General features: G+C 40.9%; 1 long non-coding RNA gene across 4 annotated transcripts; it reads right to left on the reverse strand.

Annotated features, from left to right (window-relative positions):
* Positions 1-9970: 9970 nt before the first annotated feature.
* LOC110015080 (uncharacterized) lies at positions 9971-12303 on the reverse strand. Of its 4 annotated transcripts, XR_013656199.1 has the most exons (4): positions 11912-12303; positions 11583-11636; positions 10354-10518; positions 9971-10267 (listed from the first exon to the last, which is right to left on the reverse strand). It is a non-coding gene; the product is annotated as an uncharacterized LOC110015080 (long non-coding RNA). The 4 variants fall into 4 exon arrangements; XR_013656200.1 differs by lacking the exon at positions 11583-11636 and having other exon boundaries at positions 11912-12301; XR_013656201.1 differs by lacking the exon at positions 11583-11636 and having other exon boundaries at positions 10354-10486; positions 11912-12299.
* Positions 12304-14809: the final 2506 nt, after the last annotated feature.

The raw sequence follows: 14809 nt of genomic DNA on the forward strand, positions 1-14809 counted from the left end.
TTAATCCATATAAAGAGGTTATAGACATAAAGAAATCTTCAAGTTGTAAAATGAATATATAATATTTAACCTTTCGCTCTTTAGCTTTAATTTTACTTTTCAACACAGGAGACGTTGCCAACACACGCTCTTTGACCTGGCACAACCCTTTGACCGGTTATGTGATCAACATGAATCAGCTGATTCTGGCGTGGAGAAAAGTCGTTTTTCTGTATCCGCTTTGCACTGAAATGCAACACATTACAATGTAAAGTGTTGGCGCAAAGCTGCTTCTCTTTGCTTAGCTAGAATTATGTTAATCACGTAAAACGTTGAAGAATTAGGGTAGGCAAAAAAATGTAAGCTATTCGGCCTGCAATAACCGTTGGGGTCCTTCGGGTGCCTGGGACTAGTGCTGACGTCACATTATTTGATTGGCTGTCCGTTGGTCCGATGATGCATCAGATAGCTGTTGGTCGGGACAAATTATGATACTACCATAGAAGAAGATATTATGCGGTCCATTGTAAACAAACAGAGCTCCGACATAGAGCGAGATTATCTTCTAAACGAGCTTTAAACATTGTTATGATTATTATTAAGTGCATGTTTGCCTATAGTTTTTTTTAATCCGTGCTTTATTATTGGCAGAACGGACCGGAATAAGGATAAGAGTGAGGTTAATGCGTGCTAACAACATTTAGCCGTGCCAACAACATTTAGCCGTGCTAATAACATTTAGCCGTGCTAACAACTACAACAGTTAGCCGTGCTGACAACATTTAGCCGTGCTAACAACTACAACAGTTAGCCGTGCTAACAACATCTAGCCGTGCTAACAACATTTAGCCGTTCCAACAACATTTAGCCGTGCCAACAACATTTAGCCGTTCCAACAACATTTAGCCGTGCTAACAACTACAACAGTTAGCCGTGCTAACAACTACAACATTTAGCCGTGCTAACAACATTTAGCCGTGCTAACAACATTTAGCCGTGCCAACGACATTTAGCTTGGAAGAGCTTAAACTGGAATTACATCAGCCTTTATTTTGTCTGGACCCTACCGGAAGCATGAATTTACATGACAGTTTGCACGATTTGTCTGGACCCGACCGGAAGCATGAATTTACATGACAGTTTGCACGATTTGTCAGGACTGTTCATTCAAAAATCTCTGCTAACGCACACACTGTCCCAAAGTTGCTTCTTTGCTTGCAGATGCAAATCTCCCGGGAGACACGGTTCTCCTGAATCCGGTAGCTCGTTTTTACGCAGAGCAGTCAAACGGACTGTGGTCCGAACCCTTCTCCGAGCCGCGCACTTTAACAAAGCACCTTCCCTGCCTGCAAACACGAAGCTATGAGACTCCAGTTGCTCTGCTCAGAGACAGGGTTCGCTCGTGTGGAGAAGCAGGTTCAGTCTAACAGCCACAGATCTTTTTACAAAGTGGGTTGAGGCAAAATCTCTCTAAACATAATGTCAGACACAACTTTTGAGGGAAAAGAATTTTGGGTTACAAAAGGATACGTGAAATGAAAATATGTAGAGCCCGAGCAGATCTCCATGCTACATAGTTTGTCCAAGTGGGGTTACCATAGTGTGACGTCATCCTCAATAGAAAGAACCCTGAACGGTTATTGCAGGCCGTTTTGGTTAAAGCCTGTGTTTCTGGTAATTTTTTAAAATTATTGCACTTTTTTTACAATAAATTCAGAGCAGATTTAGGGGTTTTTTCTGCATGCTTTTATTTTGGTGACTTTCTCCTGCAGCAGATCTCCCACTTAAAACGGTGGAGATGACAGTGGACTTCAGGAAGAACCCCCCTACCCCACCACCCCCTACTCACAATTCCCAACAGCACAGTCCCCTCAACAGACTCACATTGACCTACTCTGGAAAAAGGCTCAGCAGAGGTTGTACTTCCTGCGACAACTCAAGAAGTTCAACCTACCTCAGAAGCTGCTGACCATCTTCTACACGGCAAAATTCCAATCTGTCCTGACCACATCCATCACGGTCTGGTTTGGATCTGCAACTACACACTATACGAACAGACTACAGAGCATCATCAGATCTACTAAGAGGATTATTGGTTCCAGCCTTCCCTCCATTCAGAACCTGTACCGATCCAGAGTCAGGAAGCGGGCTGGCAGAATCGTGAAAGACCCCTCTCATCCCGGACACTGCCTTTTCAGCCTCCTCCCGTCAGGATGGCGTTTCCTTTCTTTCGACAGCTTCTTTCCCCGAGCCGTCACTCTATTGAACTCCTGACTCCTGACCACTCAAGAACACTGAACAAAACCCCAGAAACTGTCACACCGGAACTACTGTTGTCTTTTTTTTTATTTAGTTATGTTTATTTATTCCGATATCTACCTTCTATTACTTTCTTTTTTTTACTCATCCTTTTTTGTCTTTCCCATTTACACTTTATTAAACCTTGCTAGTTTCCACGAGAGCACAGGACACCGAAGCCAAATTCCATGTACTTGACCAATAAAGCTGATTCTGATTTAACAGAAAATCTACGTCTGTCCATCAGCATTCAGTTTGAAAGCCATGTTTTATGGAAGGAAATTGTCTGAAGCATGTGGGCAAACATGAAAAGGGAGAAAAAAGAGAAAAAACTGGAGGAAAAAAAAAATCAGAATCCAAGATGAGAAGCCGAAAGAAGAGAGCTCCCTGTGAGCACTGCAGGTGGTATGCCAGTGCACGATCTGAACAGATGTGCTGCATCTCTATCGATCTTTCGAGGAGCCCCAGCTTTAGGCTGTTCTCATGGTAATAATCTACCATCAACCCCTGAACGTGTTCATATTCCTGGCAAAAGTTTGACTCTGTGACTCATTCTCAACCAGCAAGTTGGAGGAATAAGCTGCCGCAAAGGACCGATTTCTCAGCTACTTTTCAATCTTTAGGATTAAACAAACATCCCTCTCTCTTCTTCCCTCCTTTTCTTTTCCGTCCGGTCCGACAAAAAATTCTTACAAATATGATTAACCCTTGTGCTATATCCTAGGCACTTTAACATTAGGAGTTGGGTCATCTAGACCCACTAGACAGTGCGCTGAACCTTTTTTCTTTAATGATTTGTGATCTTCACTGGTTTCCATGGATTACATGAAATCTTTCCACCTTTATCCACCTTTGTCATGGTAGGGAGAACACATCAATGTAAGGGTGGGGTCATCTAAGATAGCACAAGGGATAAGATGAAAAACGTTTAGCCTAAATTACAAAAGGGGTTAATTCAAATATACACCTAGTGTGTCAAAAGATTCATAACCCCTATTGTAACAGTAACATATGTCCAACACAAGAGGCTTTCAGCTCTCATCTGTGAGCTCAGCTGTTGGACAGGACAAGTTAAAAAAATAACAAATAAAAAAATAAAGGATTAAACAAAAACGGGCATGTCCAAAATTTACCAGGAGTATGAATCAGTTCAGGGTTGAGGGTATATTGAAGGATATGATATTTACCTCCATGAACATTATGTCCAAATCTTGCCTCCTTGACTAAAAAGACAAAAAGCAGCGCCAACAAAAAAAAACATTTTTTTGAAGGTTTCTCTTTTCAGAAAAGAGTCACAGAGGAGCCTTTGGCTTCAAAGCAAAAAGGTTGGTCCCCAATGCTGTATATGAAGTGAGGCTTTCAGCTCTATGCATAAGTAGAAACCAATTTTTGAAGTGTACTTTAACTATTTGCTTACTTTTCTTTAAGATTGTTTATTTCCTTTTTTGCTTCACTTCCAGCGTTTTCATTCTCGCGGTGCCAACGAGAGTCGACTGAGGTGAATGGGAGCCGCACTCTTCCGTCTTGTCACATGCTAATGAAACCGTCTTATCCAAAGGGAGCGGTTGAATGAAGTCACGTTGCCGTTCATTCATGTTGAATGCATGAATCGTGAGGAAGAGGAGGGACCTCTCTAGGGGTTGGAAACGGTGCTCGATTCTGCGTGCCTCTCAGTCATCACAAGGTCCTTTTTGCACATGTTGCTCCACAGATACTTGGAGACATACTGTAAGTGCCTCTGCAAAAAAGCAAAAAAAAACCAGTGGTGGCATTCATGTGAGTCTGCCAGGAAGGATGTATCACGATGACACTAATTGGTTTAATTCACTCCGCTGCCGAACACAATTACCATCTGGGCCCTTGCATCTCAGAGAGACTGCAGTCGATTACTGCACACGCTTCTCTTTACCTACACATGTTTGAATGACAAGCCTGACCTGGGAAGATGCTGCCTTTGTTTGCTGGCAGAACGCCACTCCAGAAACCACAGCCGAGGGGGGTGTTGGGTGGGGTGGGGGTGGGGGGTGGGGGGGTTCTGTGTGTCATGCCCCCGCTAAGTTTGCTTTTGGAGACACGGAAGGCAGGAAATAATCCATTCCCTTTGAAAGCTCTCTGGCAGGAATCTAAACGAATGTCACAGCAACTTTAGAACAGATTTGCTGTCAAAATGGAAATATTATGTTTATCACCACCCATCTAAATAAAGCACACGCTCACCCCAAGGGCCCCGCATCACTCCACTGCCCCCGCCACACTGAGAATCGCTTTATTTTTCTACAATCTTGCTAACCACTGCTTCCAAAAGTTTGGGAGAAAACCAAAAAAAATTAGGCAGCCAGCAGCGTTGTGTAGCCCACAGTCGCCACTTGCCCTCGCCACCCCATTTTAACCTGCCCTCACTGGCTGAGCTACTCTTACACGCCGCTTATTCTCCCCTTCTGCCCCTTTCACCCTGCTCACGGGTGCACGTAGCAAACTCATCAAAATGTTTTTTGTTTTTCAAATTGGCAGCTTTTCTGTTGGCTTTATCTCCATAGCAACCATTTTACTTTTTGGTCACCTGGGGGTGAGTAACAGGACTATGTAGATTTTAGAAGAATTAACCTTAAGAATAAACCTTAAAAATAAATGTTTTAATTTCCTCAACAACTGAGGTTTTTTGCTCACCACGCCCGCTTTCCTAATATGTTCATTTTGTATGTCACATTGTTTTATTCAGCTTGAGCAAATGATTCATGTTTCAAATCTTCACAATATCCTGGTAAAATACATGCGAGCAAAAGGGAAACATAAGTTTTGCAAGCTCGCCACGCTAACGGCGTTATTATAAAAGCAACCTTTTTTTCCCAAGTAGCTATACACAATGATGCTTAAGTTATTTGGCAGGGATAAATCCAAATCAGTAAGAGGAGTATACATTTGTGGAAGGTACTAAAGCTATTTTTTTTTTTTTTTTAATTCAAGAAGGTGGACCCTCGTTGAAACTTTGGTGGTGGTTGTAGACGTACCTGGTGGCACGTTTGTTAAGCCAACATTTTACGCTTTACTACAAAATGGCTGCCAAGTTGTAGGTCCTATGGCCATCCCATACCAATTTCAAAATCTCCTTCAGATATTACTGACATGTATGTTTTGGTTTTGTTAGTTGATTTTGAACAAATTTTGCTTGAGCCCCATCAGAGACTTTTGCCCCATTTATTTATTTTTTTATCCCTTGTGCTATCTTAGATGACCCCACCCTTACATTGACATGTTCTCTCTACCATGACAAAGGTGGATAAAGGTGGAAAGATTTCATGTAATCCATGGACACCAGTGAAGATCACAAATCATTGAAGAAAAAAGGTTCAGAGCACTGTCTAGTGGGTCTAGATCAGTGTTTTTCAACCTTTTTTGAGCCACGGCACACTTTAACCTTGACAAAAATCCCGCGGCACACCAGCATCCAAAAAAAAAAGAAAAGCAGAAACTCATGGTCTGTATTGATTTACTGCCCCCCCCGCAATCTCCCGTACATTTTTGTGATAATTGTGGCCAAAAAAGCAGGAAGTTGTGGCTGTTTTTCTAAGAGATGAAATAAAAGTTCAATTAGAAAATTTAGAAACTGTTTGTTTGTTTGTTGTGGTTTCAAGACGTTTCACAAGGACGACTCATGGTGCGCTGGGACACTGGCCATTTAAGCCAATGCATCATGGGAGATGTAGTGTAAAAACTGCAGAAAAAGGGCAGACAGACTCTCTTCTCGGAGCTTCATTGTTTTGTTCACTTGTTCCACAGTCTGACACCGGACTCTGTGGAAAGCTACACCGCTAAAGACGAGCTTTAGCTGGTATTTTTGTTAGAACTGAGCGACTTTTTGAGCTAAATTGGAACAAGGAAGTGAAGACTTTAAGCACTTCTGATTGGTCAGACTGATGACATGTGATTAAGCCTTCAAGAATGATTGGCGGAGACAGTTAAAGGTGCGGGACTTTTCCGCAAACTGTTATAGCTGCAGGTAAATCGCTGTTCCGTCATTCTTATCAAAATGTCTTTAATAGAATTAAATAAACACAAAGAAAAAGTAATTTTAAGATCTTTTATATTCCTAACTCCTCAGTGTTTTATCAGTGCCTGTTTGGATGAACAGAGAGCTGAAATCCTGGAGATGGAAAATGTTTTTAGATCAGGTAATGAGGGCAATTTCCCACGGCACACTAGTGTGCCGCGGCACACTGGTTGAAAAACACTGGTCTAGATGACCCAACTCCCAATGTTAAAGTGCCTAGGATAGCACAAGGGATAATGGTTTTGCCCGCTGCAATGTAATCTTTTTTTAAGGGTGGGGCTTGTTCACTAAGCCCAAAATTCATTTTTAACGGGTACTAGGTGCATGCAAATTTTGGTGAATTTTGAGAATGAGAAGAAAAAAGAATTTATAAAAAAATATAGTTCAAGACGTCTGCGGGACATAATAATGACATTTCGGAGTATTTCTATATCAGACTACTACTGGGGCAAAAGTGACTCTTTTTCAAATAACCAGCAAGAAAGAACAATATGTTCAACTTTTCCTACTTGTTAATGCGGTGCTATAATTGGAACAATAATTACAACCACTTTCCAAGGCAGGACAGCGATTTAGGAGTTGTAGAAACGTAGTAACATCTGCAGTAAATGTTTTTGCTCTCCTGTAGCCCCTCCCACCCTATTTTCACTCACTTAACAGAAAGATGCAGGCGGATACGATAACAAAACAACATTAATCTCTATGAAAGTGAGCTAATAGTCTGCCGGTGCTGGAAATGAACATGAACAGGAGCAGAAATCAGGGGGAAAGTCATTCATGAGGATCTTTCCCAATGAACCAAAGTGTTTAAGACGAATGGATCTGTAGAGACGTTTACCACATCTATGAGTCCAAGCTGAGACATGATGGTGTCTTTTTTTTCATGGAATGTTTCCTTCATATCGTCATTTAATGTGGCGTCACTTTTTGTAAACATGATTTGATTTAGTGTTTTAAGATAAGAAAAATTTAAAATTTTGCGACTATTTTCTTGCCAATACGTAATAAAAAATAAAATCCAGAAAAAATTTATGGATGGTTTTACAGCAGTCTATTGCCGAATCCGAATTTTTTTTCTACCCCACGACTTCTCCTTATACCTTCATTTATCCCTCCAAGTGGAGAGATATAGCGAACCTTGAATCTTCAAATTCGGACGTTACTACCGCTTGACGGTGTCAATAGTTGCCTGTCATCTACTCTAGTGGGTACCTGCCACCGCTCATGAAATACATTATTTTTTAAAAGTTATGCAAAAACAAAACCTACATTTAAAGTAAATTTATGTGCTTCCGAGCACGCTCATGGGAAAAAAATGTGTTTCTTCTTCATATCACAAGCAAGAGGGATAGGTAGCCAGTACCGTGACGGCGGAGGGCTAGCGAGCCCTAAGTCCTTACGGCTACTCCTTAAAAAAACACTTTCGGACATGTGTTCAGTTTCAAATGCCCCTACAGTTGGAGCTATAGGTGGAAGCCAAAGGGGTAGGGAAGAAATTCCCTATATCAGGTAAATCATTTATTTGCAACATACTCGGACACTATAATCATTTCTAGAGTATGCCATGACCTACTCATAATCAGCCTGGTGGGATTTCTCCAACTGTAAAAATATTCACTGATAGCAAGCAGATCTACCTCTCCTTTGGAGCAATCCTGACGACCTGATAAATAGGACATTTTTAGACTTTTCTGTTGGACAGAATGAGGTAGAAACACCTAAAAATGCACACCAAAAAAGAATGTGTGGAGAGGGAGATTGGCCTCGGGCCCCGGCTTGGGGGGCAGGCTGCTTGGCAGTGGCGCCTTCCCCCAGGGTTGTGGTATAAATCTTCACAAACTCTTCACGCCAAAAGTTTTGATTAAAAATTCGATTGATTAGGGCTCTTTGGTGGGCTCAGACAATCTGTACAGGCCACTACGTGCACCCTTGGGTCTGGATATTAGCACAAGGGAAATCAGGGTTCAATTCCCAGGGGGCACAATGAGCTTCATCCAGACCCTTCACGTTAATGCCTACTGTCAGGAAGGGCATCTGCTGTAAACCTGTGCGACAACCTGAAAGATGAACAACAACATTTCACACCAGACTCACCACACAAGGGGGATTGGTCACCAGTCCAATGACCTATCTGAGTAGGAGGGCCTAGCAGCTGGTTTGTGGTTGGTGGTTGTCTCACTGGTTTTGGCTCCTTGACCTTCTGTCACCATGGTGGGGGGATCCCTGTGATTCACAAATCTGAGATTTGGCTAATCATATTGCCTTTGGGCCTTCATATTTTGCCTCCTCCCTCGGGTTCCACCTTTGTATCTGCTCCAAAATTCATAACTTCCTATTTTAACAGTAAAATCTGTCCAACACAAGAGACTTTAGCTCTTATCGGCTCGCTCAGCTGCTTAACAGGACAAGTTAAAATAAATAAACAAAATCTGGTAGGTGTACCTTGCAGTTCCCTTGGGGCTCATTGACACGGCTTCATCTCACCTACTTTATTTTTACATGTACTTTTGCCAAGACTTGTCGCTCGCGGTATGCCCGTAGAAAAAATAATGTATGAACATTCTCACCCTTTGTGTGTTGTCACTAAGTGGTCTACGACCTTCCTACACTCCAACCCGTGCCTGGTACTGATTTCGCCCGTGTCCACCTGTAAGGCATTGTACGGAGCCACGTTAATTACACTACCAAATATTTATATATAATAAATTCTTCAGCTTTTTACAATCTTGTACACAACTTCTTTTCCACAGATAAAAGCATGTCAGCCCAAAATCACATTTAGAAAAATTGCAAAGCCTAAGACTGATGGGGATGTGGTCAGAGCGTTGGCCTTTCTGCTAAATCCTGCAAATGATATGTTATTTCTAATAAGAATTCAAAGTAGCCATAAAGTCAGCTTCATCTGCATCCATATCCTGCAGCAGCAGAGCAGAAGAAGTTGAAGTGAGTGGTACTGCTCTTTAGTCAGCAGCTTTTACACGCCTGTATGAGTTATAAATAAAAGGAGCAGTTACAGTGTGTGACAATTTTTATAGAGAGGCAGTGGCTGAATATTATGCTGGCAGGTGGGTTATTGGTGTTATTAGTTACAAATGCGACAGAACCGTTGGGGGCATGTGTCGCAGAAGTAAGCAACCTTAAAGCTGTGTCACACAGCCACTTCATACATTTGTGCATATTGCACGGATGAGAATTGGTCATACGTGAATATAGGTTGAAAAAGTGAGAAAGGTTGTGGTTCTTTAAACAAAATAGTCACAGATGTATCAGGAATGAACCACATTAAAACCAAGGAAGAAGTACAAATAAACCATGCAAAGAACACGTAAACCAACGAAGAACATGAACTATGCAGGATTATTGTGACGTTTATATGCAATATATTATTGATTTGTGGGTCGGTTATGTAATTTAAACATATGTGTGGTACATGCGTAAAAAAAGTCAGTTAGACCAGTGTTTACAACCAGTGATGGTCAGGTCCCGGAAGAGCAGCAGAAATCAGAGTTAAGCAGTTTAGTTTTCCCTTAAGTTTATGTTGGAGAACAAAGGAATTACAGTCAGAGATTCCAGTGTTTGTATCATGATCAGCAAGGCTGAGCAGACCCAGTTGCTGGAACCCGGAAGGACAACAGGAGATGGAACTGGATTTAATTATTTATTGTCCCAGTCTGTGGATAGTGATCGGGTGGAGACCAGTATATATGAATGGATGATGTTTATCCAACGGCGTAGCAACTCTTGAGGAAAGGTTGAGAGAAGTTGCATGGTGTGTAGTCTTGGCGTGGCTTTGTGTTGTGACGTGTTTTGGAGTCGTGGCATGACTCAGAGTTTTGACGTGACTTGTAGTTGTGGCTGGGAGTCGTGGCGTGGCTTAGAGACTTTGGATCTCTGAGGCTTTTCTTAATGCTCGTGTGCAGGTTGGCACACATACAATCTGTTCTGTAGACGAAGTACAAAACTGGAATTAACTAGATAGCATGGATTGCGTAAACTAGATAGCATGACTTAGTGACCAGGTTAAGCACCATGGAGAGGCAACGAACTGGCGAAGAATGCTGGTGGAGGTTCCTCTTAAGTAGCAGGCTGGATGATGAGGTGAGTGCCAACAGCTGGGTTCAATCTGAGAAGCAGAGCAGAGAGGGGAGGGGAGAGGACTCCCTGAGGTAGCATGACAGTTTGGTCCAAATCATCTTTAAAAAAACAAACAGGTGATTTCTAATAATGTCTGGAATGAAGAACAAATTCAAACTTTATTTACTTTTGAATAACTTGAAGTTAAGTTTAAATATAAGTAATAACAAAATCCAAGAAACAGCATTAAGGTGAAATCGCCAACAGACACATTTAACTAAAATGAAACCATTTCATCACACAAAAAGAAATAAAACATTTTTGGTAAAGTTATTTTTTTTTGATTAAGACAAATGAAAAAATAATAAAAATTGTTCTTGAACAAACATAAAAAATATTTTAAAATAAATTACCATTTAGACAAAATGTCATTTAATTTAGTTTTTTTAAGGTTTACATGAAATTAATTGCATTTCAATAAACTGGAGGGGAAAAAAACTTCCTGGTCAAATTTGCAACTAATTTAGTTGAAAACATTTAGGAAAAACAGCTGCAACTTCAAATTTCTTGTGCCTAAATTATTACAAAAAAATACGTATGAGATCATGGAGGGACCGTACAGCAATATGGAATACAGAGTTTCACTTTTTTTTATTTTGGTTGCTGGTGTGCTGCAGGATGTTTGTCAAGGAAAAGTGTACCATGTTTCAAAAAAGGTTAAAAAAGACTAACTCTGCGTTAGACATAGGTTTAATGGTTGTGGAAAGACACAAATTGTGCATGGATCTTACAAAAATCTTGCACAATTGTGTAAGATTTACATAATAATTGTGTATAAACTTCGTCAAATATGCATAAACTGCGTAATTCTCAACTGACCAAAAAATGTGAACAGCCCAACACCGAATTCCCAAAAAGACCCTGTGACCGTAACTTTTGATGCACGTCTGCGCACATCGACGAATGACGAACGCAAGGAACACGTGTTAATTACATTTATCACGCATGGATCACGAAAGAACAAAAATTCAAACGTGAAAAATGTACAAAATGTATGTAGTGGTCGTGTGACACGGCCTATCAGGCACAGGAAACCCCCACCCAAAAAAAATTTCTCACATCAGGACAGCCGTGTCTGTTTTTACAGAATAAATATTGCAAGCAAAACATGTTTAATTCTCACCAGGATCGGCTCCAGGTTCCTGGTGAGTCAACCGGGGGTTGGGGAAATGGAGTGCTGAAATATTTATCAGAGCGTTGCATATTCAGCAGCGGGTCCTTTGTGCATGCTCGTGTGATCTTTCACAACACGTTCGCAAATTAAATATTTATCGCATTTAAATAAAAAAGCTGAGTCCTGGGCCTCGCTGAGTGCCCGTGTGTGTCTGAGAGCACGAGGGGAGAGTCATGTGCTATCAGGCGTGATTGGTGAGGTGGAGGGAGGGGGGGAGGGGGGTTGCCCCCAGTGGCTGGAGTGTGTTGGGCCTGTTAGGATGGAGATATGAGACTCACCTAGATATCTGCTTATTCAAAGAGACTGGAAGGAGTCTGAGTTGATCTGCTTCTGAGGGAGCTGCTGAAGAGGAAAAAGCAGCGAGTCTGATGCAGCGATTTCACCCACTAGTGCAGAAGAAACAAGCTGCCCTAAAAAACAAACAGAAAAATCCACAGTATTAAATTTGCACCCCAAACTGCTGAGTTGCAAGTTCTGAGTTTCTATTTCCAAACCTATTGAGTCCCTTTCAGGGTCACTAGGTTGCTGGATCCTATCCCAGCTACTGTAGGCCTTTTTGCTACATACACACACCAGGCATGTGTGGCACGTTGAACACGCTAAACAGGCCTTCTTCAACACGTTTTTAGCATCTGTGGCTACCCGATACTTGCACATGTATATAGTTGGAAAAGACTTGGTCCAAAATATCAAAGTGGTGCAGATCTCGTGAATCTCACTCCAGGCTTTTTCTTTCACAGCTCTCCTCTGATTTACTATGAAAGACTTGACGTCATGGAATTCAGACAGCACACAAAGCACAAATTATGAAATTCTCCTCCCATGGTCATTCTTCAACCAGTTGGCACTTCCTTGTTTTGAAAGAGACGCTATGCCTGCGTCGCTACCAAATCCGAGTGTCTGATTGGTCAAAGTTCAACCGGTTTAACTTTTGATGCACGCACAATCGCTGCGCATTTAGTACGTAGAGCACAAAAAAGGACTTACAGAACGGACGCCAGAAACACACACATACATGCGTTTACATCATTTATTTTAAGGCGGTCGCTCAAATGCATCTTTCTGGGCCCAGTGTGAACGTAGCTTTAGGCGGGGAACTAGTTTGCCAGTCTGTTGTAAGAGTTCCAAATTCCAGAACCCGTTCATAGAACTATTCTAGTGACTGTTGATAATCTGGTTTGGATCCCTTTTTCCTTTTTTTTACTGGATTGTTTTTTTAAATTATTCTTATTGGTCCTTAAGACACTTTTTTTTTCACTTTAAGCGTTTAAAGACCCAGTCTGATGGAAATCAGGTTTTTTGGGGGGATGATTTGTCTGATGATGGAAGACCTATATAAAGAAAACTAACCCTTTATCCACCCCAATCAAGCCAAAATCGATTACATTTTTTGAATCTATTTTTTCTGCTGTTTACTGCCTTAAGAGCGTAAAACATACAATCAGTGTTTTTAATAACAAGAGCAGAAGAAAACTGTCATTTGAAGAAGATCATATTTGTGGTGTAAAAAATATGCTACGAGGGCCTTTCAGCAACAGGGAGGGGAAGGGGGGTGGGGTTGCTCCACATAAAGATTGAAGAAACATTCTTTAAAGAGTTAAAGCCACTCTGCAGAAACTATGTCCAGGAGAGTGTGTAAACAGATAGCTCTGAGTTATGGGATGACGGGAAAGGGCGGTGGACTTGCTCCGCACAAACAATTCTTGAAAACAACACAGGTTTTCTTTCATATTTTGGCTAAAAAAGGCATAACCCTAATTAAAATAACACTGGGAATGCTTTTGAAATAGATCAAAAGATGATCATAGTGGGTCTTGATTTTTTTTTCTTCTTCTGGTGATTCTGGCTCCAAAATAAATGAATCCTCGAAGATCCTTTACACGCCAGAGCAACAGGCTTCAACAAAGCCTCAAACATTTGATGGCATCACAAGATAAAACCTACTCAGAAGTTCCCACGAATTATTAATAACAGTCCATGACAGAAGACCTTGAAGCACTCCTCAATGGCTGTTCTGGTTTGATCGTAATAGGATTTAATGTATTATGTATTCTTTTCTATTTCTTTTAAGAGCCAAAATATGGTTCAGAATTAAAAAAAAAAGACGTACAGAATAGACCTGCTCATCATATCCAAAGATTACTCCCCAACTTTATTTATAGTTTAAATCCTTGTTGACAAGGGCAGCCCGGTGAGGGGAAGCGACCTCGCACCGAGGGGGAGTTTCAGAACAGCTTTGTCTTGAAAACACAGCAGCAGTTCATTAAAGGTTAATGGTGCAGTGATGATAAGTTTCCTCCACCTCCTGTCCTCTGGACTAATGGGGCACTGCTCAGACGTTGACGGGTTTCAGACAGGATGGATGTCGGAGGCTTTGGACGAGCCTTTCCTCTGCCGGCCAACGCAACCACGCAGCTCCTGTCAGCCAAAGAACTCCGAGACGGGATTTACAACCAGCTGCACTGTATTCTCACTTCACCACGCGTCAGTAAATCTTTTTCAATTGATGGCATAAATCTACAACTATGATAAAAGGTTTATGTCTCTCTGTGTCAGTGTTGCTGTAAGAAGAAGCACTGGATGTCAAATCGAGTAGTAAAAACAAGACTTATGCAATATCAGTGCAAACTCATATTTCAGATGAGTGATTGAAGAGGTCCAGTTTTCCACCTGCAGGGAACCCTTTGCATATGTGCAACTGGGCAATGATGGAACACAAAGACAATCTTCTCTGTGAGTCATTTAAGTAACATGGAACAAAACACAAAATAGAAATGTCATCATTTTTATGAGGGGATGTCTTTAATATCAGTGACCCAATCAATCGAAACTTAGTTTTACAACATTTCCTAAACTTTTAAAATTACCAGATATTGAAATTGAACTCTTTTAAATGATAGATATTAAATTCAAGCGTATTGCTTTAGTGTGACAGAGCCACAAAAAAAAGAAGAAATAAAAACAAAATTACAAGGAAAAAGCTCAAATTTTACACAAAGTTGTACAATTATGAGAAAATAATTAAAATGTTACTAAAATTATGAGGAAAAAAGGAAAAATTAAAAAGAATAAGTTGTAAAATTATGAGAAAAATTCAAAATTGCACTAAAATACAGTCATAAGATCTGATAAAAAAAGTCAAAATTTTTCAACAATAAAGTTATAAAACTAAGACC

This window comes from Oryzias latipes, chromosome 5, assembly GCF_053564925.1.
Source record: "Oryzias latipes strain Hd-rR chromosome 5, Olatipes_Hd-rR_3.1".
NCBI lineage: Eukaryota > Metazoa > Chordata > Actinopteri > Beloniformes > Adrianichthyidae > Oryzias > Oryzias latipes.